Genomic DNA, 12,243 nt, shown 5'->3' with positions numbered 1-12,243 from the left:
GCAATGGCATCTGGGGCTTATAGAACACGATACATCAGATATACCAAGATATACTCCCATATGTTGAGGTGCATAAAACGTGAGACTTGAAGACACTGACCCATTTATTTGTAGAATGCCTAAAGATTTATGCCCTACAATGCATAGGCCGTCTAAAATATTCTATTGTGTAAAATACTTTTAACAATTGCATATTTATAATTGTATATGTGAATCACTGAGTGTATACCTGATGAGAGGAAGCTTCTGTTTTGACTAAACATCAAAAAGAACCAAACAGGCTGGGCATGGTGGCTCACGCCTGTAAACCCAGCACTTTGGGAGACCGAGGTGGGCGGATCACGAGGTCAGGACTTTGAGACCAGCCTGGCCAATATGGTGAAACCCCCTCTCTACTAAAAGTACAAAAATAAAAATAAAAATATTAGTTGGGCGCGGTAACGCGTGCCCATAGTCCCAGCTACAGGGGAGGCTGAGGCAGAAGAATCGCATGAAGCTAGAAGGCGGATGTTGCAGTGACAGAGCGAGATTCAATCTCAAAAAAAAAAAAAAAAAAAAAAAAAAAACCCTTTGCTTGCAATTTTAAATATCTTTGATTGGAAGAATTTTACATTCATATAATTCAAATTTTATTTCTGCATTCATACATTTCCAAACTTATTTCCTCTCCACTCACACATGTGTTTGGTGCCAGGTACTGTAGAGCAAGTTCTTATAGCAGGGCAACCTCAGGTTATAAGTATTGTGAGATGATGCCAGCTGAGTTAGCACAATGCATAGCAGGAGGATTCCTGGAAAGCTTTCCTATACTAATATGGCACACAATAACTAAGTATCCAGGAAAGTGACTCTAGAAGTCACATAAATATATTCCTCTACACCTACTTTAGCTTAACCACCAAAATTCCAATGGCAATTTCATTGTCATTTATCAGGTAGGGAAGTATGAGCAAGAAAAAACTGCATGGGAAAAAGCAGCAAACTTATTCAATAGCAGTCAAGATGCCTATATTGCGTAGTTAACCAAAACATATGGCTAGTTAATATATTGCTAAGGCCTTTCCAAAGGTCTGGCTACATGTACAAGAAACATCTAAAATTGGAAAATAAGAAAGTTGAAAGTAACAAATTTTTTTGAAGTTATAATCAAATTCTTATCAAAGAAAGCTTGCATAGCTCTATAAATATTAGACAAAGTAGACTTTATGTCAAAAAGTACAGGTAAAGACAGTGATTTCATAAAGATAAAACATAATCATTTTAAATTTAAAAAGATATTCAGGTAATAACAAAACCAGAAAAAAATAGACAAATCCACAATGAGGCAAGTAAAATTTCCTTACAACAACACTATTCACAATAGCAAAGACATGGAATCAACCTAAATGCCTTTTAATAATAGGCTGCATAAATAAAATGTGGAACATATATACTGTGGAATACTAGGCAGCCATAGAAAAGAATGAGATCATGTCTTTTGCAGGGAAATGGATGGAGCTGGAGGCCTTAACCTTAGCAAACTAACACAGGAATAGAAAACCAAATACTGCGTATTCTCACTTATAAGTGAGATCTAAATTATCAGAACACATGGATACATAGAGGAGAACAACACACACTGGGGCCTGTAGGAGGGTGAAGGGTGGGAGGAAAGAGAAGATTTTTTTACAATAACTAATAGATACTAGGCTTAATACCTGGGTGATGAAATAATCTGTACAACAAACCCCTATGAAACAAGTCTTCCTGTGTAACAAACCTGCACATGTACCCTGAACTTAAAAATAAATAAATGAAGTTAAATAAATGTGTGATTGCTTTACAATTATTCCTTAAACTATACATTTTGGGATTCTTATACAAGTGTGTGATATATTTTTTCTTTTTTTTCTTTTTTTGAGAAGGAATTTCACTCTTGTTGCCCAGGCTGGAGTGCAGTGGCGCAATCTTGGCTCACTGCAATCTCTGCCTTCCGGTTTCAAGTGATTCTCCTGCCTCAGCGCCTCAAGTAGCTGGGATTACAGGTGCCCACCACCATGCCCGGCTAATTTTTACATTTTTAGTAGAGACGGGGTTTAACCATGTTGGTCAGGCTGGTCTCGAACTCCTGACCTCAGGTGATCTGCCCGCCTTGGCCTCCCAAAGTGTTGAGATTACAGGAGTGAGTCACTGTGCCAGGCCATATGTTATAATTCTTAAATGTGTAAAAATAATGTGTGGGGTAGCATTAGTCAGGAAAAGACTATAAGAAGGAGAAGTATAGGTAATCACTAGTTGAATGAGTGAGGAAATACCAGTCAAAACAACCTACCTATTTTCTTTCAACAGATGTGCATTGAATGAACTGACTTGAATGACTGACTGCAGAGTCATGGTACAGAACACGGGCTGGTTTCAGGACCTGTGGAAACCAATAGGTGCAGGAGCCTGAGTGCTATATTTAACTATTTAGTTTTATTAATTAAATTTGTTTCCTACTAAATGTTTTAACATTTTCTTAATCTCATTACTCATTGAATGCAAGAGTAATTCTTGACAACATATCTGTCTGTCTATCTATCTATCTATCTATCTATCTATCTATCTATCTATCTATCCATGTCCCATGTTTTATTCCTCTTCAATTTGGAAAAACAGCTTATTTAGTAGATGTCTGATACATAATACACAGGAATTAATACCAAATTTGCACACGTGCTCCATTATAAAATGACTTTCTATTATCTAATGATTATCTAAAATCTAATGATTTTTACCAGACTCATCTAAAACCCTTTTAAAACTTCTTTTATTTTAATTAAAGCTGGTCTCTTAGTTAAGTGAATACGTCCTTCATGCCACAAAGTGACCTCCTGCCGAAAGCATTCTATTCAACTGAGAAAAGGACATATGATATGTCTTTCTCCTGAAGGTAGTGCTCATGTACCCTGGCATGAACACTGCAAATGCTGTTCTATTAAAAGTAATGAAGTAGGAATGTCAGTACAATTATCTGCAAACAGTTTGTGTCTGTTCAGGCTTTTTCACAGTTCAGGGTAATAACTGCTGTAGGCTTATAAAATTGATGTGCAGCATAGCCTAACTGCACGATGTTTATGTGGATGTTAACTCATAGTTGGCTTTTTTTTCTTCAGATACCCAAAGGCCTACCGAGAAGATGATTTTGGTCTCAAAATCAGTTACTAGAAGTGAATTGGGGAGTATCCAGTTCACAATATTTAGACAAAGGCTGTGTGTATGTATGTGTGTGTATAGTGTTTTACACTGTTTATGAAAAGGTTTTTTTTAATATGTGTTTATATATACGTATATGTATACACACTTTTTTTTTCATGCTGTAGTGGTATCAATCACAGAGTTGGAGATAGGCTGACTAGTTTTTGCTAATTGTATGATTTGGTGCATTTACTTAGATTTTTCTTTGCCCCAGGCTCCTCAGATATAACAAGGGAAAATAGTATTACTTAACTCTTAGAATTATGCTGACAACCTTATATGAATACTAAATGAGATCAAACTTGTATGCTATTTATCTTAACATTGGGCATATAGTATCTAATAAATGTTAGCTGTTAGCAGTAATAGTAAAAATATTATCAGTAATAGTAAAAATAAAGAAAATACTGATATATACATCCCATGCATATCTAGATTTACTTTTATTGATAATAATTGATAAATATGCTTCTTTTCTTTGGCAACCCTCTATTTCATAGATAAACCAATTTTGCAGAATCAGTACAGAGAGAAAAATTGTAGGCAGACTTCTAAGATGCCTGTAATGACTCTTGCCTCATATTATTCATGCCCTTTTCTAATTCCCTCCACTTGCATCTGGGAAGAACCTAGTAACCCACTTCCAGTGAATTGCATAAAGCAAAGGTGATGGGATGGTACTACCAAGATTAGATTAGATGGCACTACCAAGATTAGATTAGTGATTGCCATCATGCTAGCACACCTCTCTCTTGTCTTTTTGCTTGTTCACTCTGATGACGCAAGCTGTTATGCTGTGAGTTGCTCTACAGAGTGGCCCAAGTGGCAAGAAATTGAGGGCAACCTCTGACCAATAGCCAGCAAATAACTGAGACTCTCAGAGAAACTGACATCTTCAGTATGACAACCATGAGCAACTGAATTTTGCCAGGGACCATGTGAATGGGCTTGGAAGGGGACTTTTTTTTTCCAGTTGAACCTTTCTATATCTGCAGTCCTAAACCCCACCTTGATTGCAACTTGAACCAGAACACTCAGTCTGGCCTCACCTGGATTCTCAAACTATGAGACAATAAACGTTTTTGTTTTAAGCCACTAAGTTTAGGTAGTTTGTTGTGCAGCAACAAATAACTAATATAAGGAGCAAGGATTTGAAACAAGAGCCATGTTTTCCAGTATACCAAATAATCTCTAAAGAGAAATTAGGGGACGTTAAGACCTTTATGTGTAAACTACAAATACAACTGTTTTGTAGAAGAGATTGTGCTTACTCTGTTTCTTTAAATCTAAGCCTTGCTTTTATTCTTTTTAAAGCATTCTTCTCTACTTCCATAAAAAATGAATCCAAACAATAATTATTTTAGAAACTGTCTTTGTACCCAACTGATGTATTTATGATATTAAAAATGACTACTTTTATGGGTTTAAAGGCTTTATAAAGATTTATATATGATTTTCTGAAGGGAAATTGGAAATAAAAAAGGATAACAATAGGATATTAGGCAATAAGCAAGTCCAGAAACAAAGTAATTTATCTTTGTAGCCTTAGCAGTTAACACAGGATCTGGCACACAGAACACAACACAGGTTTGTTTTTCTTGCTCTATGAAAACAATCGTATTTTTTTAAAATAAGAACTATGTAAATAGAGTACAGATTTTAGAGCCAGGACTATTTTATTTCAAATGCTGCTTCTACCCACCACTAGCTATGTGACCTCAGGCAAGCCACTGTTCCCTTAGAAATGGAAAATTACAACTGAATTTCATTTTGTAAAAAGAAAAAATTGAGAAAGTTTGTTGAGAGGGACATAGTCCTTGTATTAGTCCGTTTTCATGCTGCTGATAAAGACATACCTGAGACTGGGAAGAAAAAGAAGTTTAATTGGACTTACAGTTCCACATGGCTGGGGAGGCCTCAAAATCACGGCAGGAGGTAAAAGGCACTTCTTACATGGCAGTGGCAAGAGAAAATGAGGAAGAAGCAAAAGTGGAAATCTCTGATAAGCCCATCAGATCTCATGAGACTTATTCACTATCATGAGACTAGCATGGGAAAGACCAGTCCCCATGATTCAATTACCTCCCCCTGGGTCCCTCCCACAACACATGGAAATTCTGGGAGATACAATTCAAGTTGAGATTTGGGTGGGGACACAGCCAAACCATATCAGTTCTGATAGATATTAAAATATTATAATGATACTTTTAAGTGAATGTTTATAGAAAATAATAGGCACACAGTTCAGTGACTCAATATTAAGTGTCCATTAGTCAATCTAAGTACAGTTTGGTAATTTAAGAGTAGTAAATATAGGATTTCAAATAATTTAGGGAAAAAGGATATTTGGATAATAGGATGTTTAAATAATGGGATATTTACAAAAAACAAAAGACATGGAATACTTTATGACACATAAAAATTACCATGTTAAAACTCCCAAAATAAACTTGTTAGTATACTAAAATACTAAATTAATACAAACAAGGCCATTAACCTGTAAGAAATGTGTTCAAAGGATACAAAGCATAAATCCATAGGAAAACATACACGATTGTCTAGTACATCCGGGAAAAAGGACAGATTACCTCTCCTTTAAGTTGCAATCATGAAAGACCATGTAAAGCACTGACTTATAATTGCTTATTGGTTAGATTGCCAAAGATGAAAAGTATTGGTAGTATCAAATGTGTGTCATGATGCAGGGATGTTACCCAAACACCAGGGTTTGATTGGGGTTCTAATACTCACTGCATAACCAGCCAATAATTGAGACAATGAATATTACCAGGGAAGAAGCCTTTATTCAGATGCGGCAGCTAAGGAGATGGAATATAAATCTTGAATCCATCTCCCCAATTCTCTGACTATAATTAAGGGTTTATATAGTGAGGAAGGAATGTAACTATGTGCAGGAAAATGGGAATTAGGGAGGGAAGGAAGAGGATTTGGTCAACAGGAAGCAGACGATCAGTTAGAAAAGCAGGAATTAGGGGTTAAGGAAGAGGCATTTCAGCTCCTTAATAGTATCTGGGAAGCCTGGGGGTTGGTTTCCCTAGGAGGGAATTCATATAAGACAAATGCAAGTTTCTAGCTTTAAGACCAGGAAGGTCAATTTCTATGTTTATTCAAACAAAAACAACAATAAAAACAAAAATCAACTGTAAATATAAGTTCTATGGGGAAATTGAACCTGTTTCAGGGAAACAAACTTTTATAAACTCTATGTGAGATAATACAATGAACAAGTCTTTACTGAGGGGCATTTGTCACTATCTATGATAAGTAAGAATCCACACACCATTCTAGGCCAGGCACAGTGGCTCATGCCTGTAATCTCAGCACTTTGGGAGTCTGAGGTGCGTGGATCACTTGAGGTCAGGAGTTTGAGATCAGCCTAGCCAACATGGTGATACCCTGCCTCTACTAAAAATACAAAACATTAGCAGGTGGTGGCATCTGTAATCCCAGCTACTTGAAAGGCTGAGGCAGAAGCATCACTTGAACCTGGGAGGCAGAGGCTGCGGTGAACCAAGATCGTGCCACTGCACTCTAGCCTGGGAGGCAGAGCGATACTCGCCTAAAAAAAAAAAAAAAAAAAAAAAAGAGAGAGAGAGAGAGAACCCACAAACCCACACACCACTCTTCTAGAAAATTCTGAGGGGATGGTTATTGTGGCATAAAGTTGGAATTTCCAAAATCAAATTGTAAAAAGAGACACAGAAAGTAGGATAGCAAAACAAAACCTCGCAGCAAGCAAACACAACAAAAATGGATAATAAAGTATCTCCATGGACTCCAAAATACAAGCAGATGGAATAAACCACCAATAACAATATTATTGCCTTGTACAAAATGTCTAGGAGGCATGAGAATAAAGCCAATGGACACCTAAATGACCTGGAAAAGATTCTCACCAGAAAACAGTCACTGCAAGTGAAGCCTGGTAAGATGCAAAATTCAGATTGTTATAAACTCCACAAAGTAAACAACATGTTTTCTTCAACAACAACAACAAAATGTAAGGAAAAAAAAGGGATAATGGGATGCCCAGGAAGCATTATATCAGGTTCCTGATTCAAGCAAACTATAAAACAACTGACAACTGAAAATATGGACACTGACTAGCTAGATATTTGAGGATTTTTAAAAAGAACTATTTTAATATGTACAAGTTGTATCACAGGTTACAATTAGAAGTCAGTATCTCTTAGAGAGTTATATTGAAATATGTATAGATGAAATGGCATGATTTGCTTTATAAAAAGCAATGCTAATCATAAAAATGATATTCTTCAAAATAAAATGGGAAGGGAAGAAGTGGATGGGAATATAGGTGAAACAACACATGCTGTTTGTCGATAATGATTGAAAGAGAATGCTGATTACTTGTGGGTTTTGTACTATTCTTTTTTAGTACATGTTTAACATTTTTGATAGTACATTAAAATTGCATACACCATTGACTTGGTAATTTTACTTCTATCAGTTTATCTACAGATATATTAACAAATATAATTGTGAAAGAGATGTAAAATGAACAGCAAAAAATCTAGAACTAACTTAAAGGAGAGGTTGTACCCGGTTGAAAATCATAAAGTGTTATAACAATAGGTATTAAATAGCAAGCTTCCTGTGGACTAACCATAATGTTAAAAAAAGAAACTTGCACCAAATTATTTATCCTAAGTAATATATTAAATCTACATATAGCAGTCCTCCCTTATCTATGACTTCACTTTTCATGATTTCAGTTATCCACAGACAACTGCAGTTCAAAAATATTAAATGGAAAATTTTAGAAATAAACAATTTATAAGTTTTAAATTGCATGTCGTTCTGAGTAGCATGATGAAATCTCGCATCATCCTGCTCCGTCCCACCCAGGATGTGAATCATCCTTTCGTCCAGCACATCTATACTGTACGGTATGAATGCATAGAAAAAATACAGTATATATAGAGAGGTCAGTAAAATCTTCAGTTTCAGGTATCCACCGGAGTCTTGAAACATATTTCCTGTGGATAAGGGCAGACTACTATATATAAATTTAGGTCAGTGAGATATATATATAAAATTAAATAAAGTGTGTGTATATATGCTTGTAAATATATATATACACACACACATATGTGTGCACACACACACGACCACACATATACATTGTATGTCCCTAGAATATTTTTGGTAGAATATGCACCCAATTGGTATCAGTGGCAAGTTTTATAACATGGTTTTTTTTGTTTGATTTTGTTTTCATTATCACTTATCCGTTTATTCACTCATTCATTTAACATATATTTATTTAGCATATACTATTGTCATGTACTATTGTAGGTATTAGAATATGCTACTTAACAACACAAACATAAATCACTGTTCTCCCAGAAATATGATCTTGAGAGATGGATAATATACCAGATAAATACGTAAGAATTATAGTATGTCAAGAGAGAAACAGAAAAGGAGTGGGAGAGGGAGATTGATGAATTTTTAGATAGAATGGCTAGGGAAAGTCACATTGAAAGGGCAACTTTTAAGTAAAGACCTGAAGGAAATGTGGGAAATAAGCTTAGTGATTTTCTTGGCAAAAAGCTGTAAAGCAGAGAGAACAGCAATTAGAAGATTTTGTAGCAAGATTATGTCTTCTAAATTTGAGGAACAGCTTGGAGAACAGTGTGGCTGAGAGGAATGTGGGGAACGGTTGTAGGAGATGAATTCAGAGAGGAAGCTGGGCACTGAACCTTGCAGTAAAGATTTAGTATTTTACAATGAGAGAGATGGGAAAAGGCATCAGATCTTTCTTGTTTCTGGAATACTTGCTTCGGAGATTTTCCTTTTATAGTTGTTTTGTTGTGATTTATAAGAAGTTTGTATTATTTTTCATAGGAAGATCTTTATAAAAAGACATCTCCAATTGTCTTCATTTAATTTGAAAGTGTTACGATTTCCAAAAAAAAAAAAGGCTTTCTATTAGGTTGGCTGTCAATGGCCATTCATCTGTGTGAGAACCACAGAAACCAAACCTTGAGTCATTTTTAAATAGTCTTGAGTTTACCTCTAATAATCTTCACTATTCCTTCTTGTAACCACCTGCTAAAACTCATCTCTTCACGTGTCACTGCACCTAGATCTACTCTGTGTTTGTTCTGTGTAACTCCCGATAACAGAAATACCTGCATGCAGACACAAGATGTTGCTTTTATGAACAGAAATTCATTTTCCCAACAAGTGGTTTTACCAACCAATCACTTATAATATACAAGTAATTATATCATGCTGGTCACATGTCTTGTGTGTCACCTAAAGAGAGCGTTACATCTTTCTAAAGTCATTCAGTAAGATGGCATGTCCTCATGAAGAGAAAAGTAATATCCCATATATGATCATCTCTCCTCTAATAAGATAGTAGAGCTTTCCTTCAATGGTCACCTCATGGTGTGTTTGCCAGTATAGCCCTTGCTAAACCTTATTTAGTGCTGGTTCCTAATTGAGTAGTTAAGTGTTGGTATAGACAGCTTTTATTTATGAGTCAAGAAAGAAAAGAAAGATATGTGTTGCTATCAAGTTTTAATTGAAGCACACTTTACTATCTTTTGACGAAGTACCTCATTGCCATTTTCATAATGATTACAACCTTGAGAGGAAGCTCTTCTGATGACTGCAGGCTGGTAATGAGAAAGCATGCTGTGCTGTAGCTAAATGACAGGTGAGATTTCCCTCACAATAATATATAATCCATGAAGAGATTAGAATTAAATGGAATTGTCCTGTTTTAAGCAGTCTAAAAGGAGCCTTTGATATGAACTTGCAGCTTAATGTTGAAATGTAAAGCTCTGTCGCTCTATCCTTATGTTTAAAGAAATGGCATGATATTACCTCTCCTCACCTCCACCAAAAAAAAAAAAATACTAATTTTCACTGAATGCTCTATCAGTTAGGAGTTATGTTTAACTGTCTATGACAGGAATGTCTAAATAATGATGACTAAAACAAGACATATTATTTCCTCACTGATTAAAGAGGCCTGACAACAAAAGCCAAAATTGACAAATGGGATCTAATTAAACTAAAGAACTTCCTGCACAGCAAAAGAAACTACCATTAGAGTGAACAGGCAACCTACAGAATGGGAAAAAATTTTTGCAATCTACTCATCTGACAAAGGGCTAATATCCAGAACCTACAAAGAGCTCAAACAAATTTACAAGAAAAAAACAAACAACCCCATCAAAAAGTGGGCAAAGGATATGAACAGACAGTTCTCAAAAGAAGACATTCATACAGCCAACAGACACATGAAAAAATGCTCATCATCACTGGCCATCAGAGAAATGCAAATCAAAGCCACAATGAGATACCATCTCACACCAGTTAGAATGGCAATCATTAAAAAGTCAGGAAACAACAGGTGCTGGAGAGGATGTGGAAAAATAGGAACACTTTTACACTGTTGGTGGGATTGTAAACTAGTTCAACCATTGTGGAAAACAGTATGGTGATTCTTCAAGGATCTAGAACTAGAAGTACCATATGACCCAGCCATCCCATTACAGGGTATATACCCAAAGGATTATAAGTCATGCTGCTATAAAGACACATGCACACGTATGTTTATTGCAGCACTATTGACAATAGTAACGACTTGGAATCAACCCAAATGTCCATCAGTGACAGACTGGATTAAGAAAATGTGGCACATATACACCATGGAATACTATGCAGCCATAAAAAAGGATGAGTTTGTGTCTTTTGTGGGGACATGGATGCAGCTGGAAACCATCATTCTCGGCAAACTATCACGAGAACAGAAAACCAAACACCACATGTTCTCACTCAGAGGTAGGAATTGAACAATGAGATCACTTGGACACAGGAAGGGGAACATCACACACCGGGGCCTATTGTCGGGTGGGGGAAGAGGGGAGGGATGGCACTGGGAGTTATACCTGATGTAAATGACGAGTTGATGGGTGCTGATGAGTTGATGGGTGCAGCACACCAGCATGGCACATGCATACATATGTAACAAACCTGCACGTTGTGCACATGTACCCTAGAACTTAAAGTATAAAAAAAAAAAAAAAAAAAAAAAAGAGGCCTGAAAGTTGGCAGTTTACATTTGTACAGAACTTTGGCTTCTTCATTGTCTTTGCTTTGCCATCTTTAGCATATTGCCTTTTTTTCTTTCTTCTTTTTTCTTTTTTTTTTTTTTTCTCTTTTGTCCACGCTGGAGTGCAAAGGCAGGATCTCGGCTCACTGCAGCCTCCGCCTCCTGAGTAGCTGGGATTACAGGTTCCCGCCACCATGCCATGCCAGGCTATATTTTGTGTGTGTGTGTGTGTGTGTGTGTGTGTGTGTGTGTGTGTATGAAGATGGATTTCGCCAAGTTGGCCAGGCTGGTCTCGAACTCCTGAGCTCAAGAGATTCGCCTACCGCAGTCTCTCAAAGTGCCGGGATTACAGGTGAAAGCCACTGTGCCCGGCAGCCTATAGCTTTTTCTATTTCAAGCTTTCCTAATGGTCCAAGATGGCTGCTAGAGTTCTAACCATCATAGCAACATTCCAGCAAGAATAAGGAAGAAGAAGAAGAAAGGTAAAGGACTCACTGCTAGCTGAGGCAGCTCCCTGGAAAAAAAAAAATCAATAATGTCTACCTACATCTCATTGGCCAGCTCTCACTATAAGAAAGAATCAGCAATATAGACTTTTAGATGGGCTAATTGCATCTTTATAATATAAGGGTTTTATTAAAAGTAATTGCAAACACTGCAATTACTTTTGCACCAACCTAATAGTAAGAGTACTCATAGTTTACTTGGCTGACCTCTGCTGATATTGATCCTGCCTTTATAAAAGGGAAGCTCCGAATGACGGCTGGGCCTGAGTAACAAATAGCTGGTTAGTCACTAAAGAGTGAGTTTACTCTGTCACTCCTTTCCAACATTTTAACTATAAAAGAGAGCACATTTGAAAGCCTGCTGATTGAGGAGTAGGTCAAGAAATCAATGATTGTGGACTTAATAAT

This window comes from Macaca nemestrina, chromosome 3 (assembly GCF_043159975.1).
Source record: "Macaca nemestrina isolate mMacNem1 chromosome 3, mMacNem.hap1, whole genome shotgun sequence".
NCBI lineage: Eukaryota > Metazoa > Chordata > Mammalia > Primates > Cercopithecidae > Macaca > Macaca nemestrina.
The sequence above is the reverse complement of the archived record's forward strand: the minus strand, read 5'-3'. Positions refer to the sequence as shown.